The sequence below is a fragment of the Solanum tuberosum genome, unplaced genomic scaffold (genome assembly GCF_000226075.1).
Source record: "Solanum tuberosum cultivar DM 1-3 516 R44 unplaced genomic scaffold, SolTub_3.0 scf00269, whole genome shotgun sequence".
Taxonomy (NCBI): Eukaryota; Viridiplantae; Streptophyta; class Magnoliopsida; order Solanales; family Solanaceae; genus Solanum; species Solanum tuberosum.
In genome coordinates, this window is record NW_006239191.1 from 479,432 (window position 1) to 482,259 (window position 2,828).

At 33.4% G+C, this 2,828-nt stretch overlaps 1 long non-coding RNA gene across 1 annotated transcript; it reads left to right on the forward strand.

Moving 5' to 3' along the window:
* The first annotated feature begins 1,170 nt into the window (after positions 1 to 1,170).
* On the forward strand, positions 1,171 to 1,713 carry LOC102579468 (uncharacterized). The gene is made up of 2 exons (XR_368162.2): positions 1,171 to 1,373; positions 1,437 to 1,713. It is a non-coding gene; the product is annotated as an uncharacterized lncRNA (long non-coding RNA).
* Positions 1,714 to 2,828: the final 1,115 nt, after the last annotated feature.

Consider the following 2,828-nt stretch of genomic DNA (forward strand, 5'->3'; position numbering starts at 1 on the left):
TAATATAGCTTTCAAGCATGGAAATTTTTTAGGATATTGAAATCAAAACAATACATTAATGAATCTCTAAAATATTGGAAACATTCAAACTTTATATTAATATGATCATCTCTCTTGATAAATCTTTCAACATAATTAAGCTTCCTTCTTCATTTGGATGAACTTGTACTAAACTAATGTGAGCATCTCTTTGTAATGAATCTTTGAAGAATATATCTTTGATCTTCATCATAGTGAAGGACATATCATGTCATTATCTTTTCTATGATTTCTTATGGAAAAGATGAAGAATAAAAAAAAATTTAAAAGAAGAGAAAAAAACTACACTAAACTAATAGAAAGAAAGAATGAGAAAATGAATATTCAACATCTCCATGGATGATTGTTATTTATAGATTTGATAATCCATAGAATAGTTAGAAAGGATTTGAAGAGGCATGTTATTTTTTTTGAAATTGTTAACGTTGTCTTTTCCTCAAAAGTCAGTACTAAAACTGTACTGGTCAGTATTTACAACATGTACTTCAAATCTCACTATTTTTTACTAAATTGAGTCTAGTACATCAATTATGGAGATAGTATCATTTGAGTATAATTGATTACACCAAAAACATAGTAGCATAAGACAATTTAGTTTGACATTTTGCATACTATTCTCAACACTATCAAAAGCTCTAGAGTTCCTTTCCTTCCATATTGCCCACCATATAGTAGCTGGGACAATTCTCCATCTGTCTTTATTCTTGGATTGCTTTCCTACTTCCTCTCAACTCTGGATTGCTTCTGTGATCTTGGCAGGTTGGACAATGATCTTGCAGTGTAGAAAGAGATGATTGAAGAGGCTTGTTATTTAAGTAGAGAATATGAATTGATGGAGGTTTTTTGTAACTCATTAGATATAATTAGAAATAGTAAATATGATTGAATTTCTTATTTAATAAATAAAATATTTAATGAAAAGATTTAAGAAAAAAATCTCAAAAAAGGAGAAAAAGGATAAATATTAATGGATGCAATAGAGAGGTGTCACATTACCTTGTCTATTTTTCTCCTTTTTTTTTAATCAAATTTTATGGACCCATAGTCCCTTTATTGCTCATTAATCCAATATTATACAATTTGAGAGAGTCTAATAGATTAGCAGCTAGGTAATGCTAAAAAAAAACATTACTAAAAAGCTAAGTAAATAAGGCATTCTAAACTTGTCCTTATCCGGTCCCTAAAAATAGGGAATCCTAAATCATTCGTTCTTCTTCTCAGTTTCCTAATTCTGGCGCATCCATGTTTCCATCTCTCCACTCAACCTCTTTGTTCTTTATCCTCATTTAGGTGATCTCCTTCCTTGGTTGACAGAGTGATATTTTCCCTCAAAGGTAATCCCCCTTATCCTCGTGTGTCTTCCTCTTGCTTTGTGTCTAACATTTCTATTTATGTAGATGTGAATCCGGTGGAATATTGGGTGAACTTTTGTTGGGATTGAACCATGGTACTCCTTCTAAAAGCTCGAGGAAGCTCTATTACTGCTGATTCGGTTTGGCATCCCCCATTTTTTCTAGTCCTTATTTGTAAACTGTAATAGCTTAGGCTAGGAGGCTTAGTCATTGCTGGGTAGCTTCCATACAAGCATGACTGTAATGTGTAAATATAACAGATGTGGCTTTCTGAGTTCTTCATTTGTATTAGCATGCTTGCACTATTCTTTTGGTCTTGATACGCAATGATGGTATTTGCCGCTTGTCTACATTGATGATTTTCTTTCCTCTACTAGATAGATTATAGAAGCTCTGTGCCTTTATTGTCTCTACTTGCTCTGTACCTATATTTGCTAGATAATCCGCTAAGGAGTTTGCTTCTCGGAATATATACTTGATCTTAACTTGTTTCACTGTTATGGCCTTTTGTATCTCTTCTATCTTTTCTGCTTGCTCCCAAGGAGTTTTCCATTTCTTGGTTAATATGTTCTTTAGCGTCAAAGAGTTTGTTTCTAGGATGATCTTCTCAAAGCTTTGTGTCAAACAATACTGCATCGCCCTCCACACTCCCATTACTTCAACTTCCATATTTGTGGCTATCCTAATATGTTGTGCTTTTGCATACAGTAGGTCTCCTCTGCAATCCCATATAATGAATCCATATGAGCTCTATCCTGGGTTTCCTCTGCAAGCTCCATCAGTATTGCATTTGATCCAATCTCTGTCCGGAGGTTCCAGTGCACTTTTAAATAATGCAATGTTGGCTTATACGTATTCAATGTGTGAATGATCTACTGCCAGTCCAGCTTAGTTCTCCTTATCCATGGATATTTCTCATTGAGTAGCATTTGTATTGTCTGTTGACACTGCCCCACCATCTTAGCATAGGCCACCTCTTTGCCATGTCTTCTATTGTTTCTTCTCTTCCATAGTTCCCACAAGATTATTGCTGGTATCGCCTTATAAATTTGCCTCAACTTATGTTGTCCTGGCCACTCCCACCATGTTGTAATTAGTTGTTGCAAATGTAATCCTTGAATGCTTATACCTGCACAAGTAGCAAAATGCCTCCATAGTTGTTGGGCTATAGGCGCAATTAGAAAAAGGTGTTGTATAGGGTGTGTTTGGTATGAAGGAAAATGTTTTTCATGGAAAATGTTTTCCTGGAAAACAAGTTGATTTTTGACTTATTTTCTCATGTTTGGTTGGTGAGTAGAAAATATTTTCCGAAAAAGATTTTCAGTGTTTGATTTATGAATAATTTTTTTTTTTTGAGAAATATCTTTTATTTTTAATAAGGTAGAAAATAATGTTTGAAATTGAAAATATCTTTTAAAAACAAACATAAATTTTTTT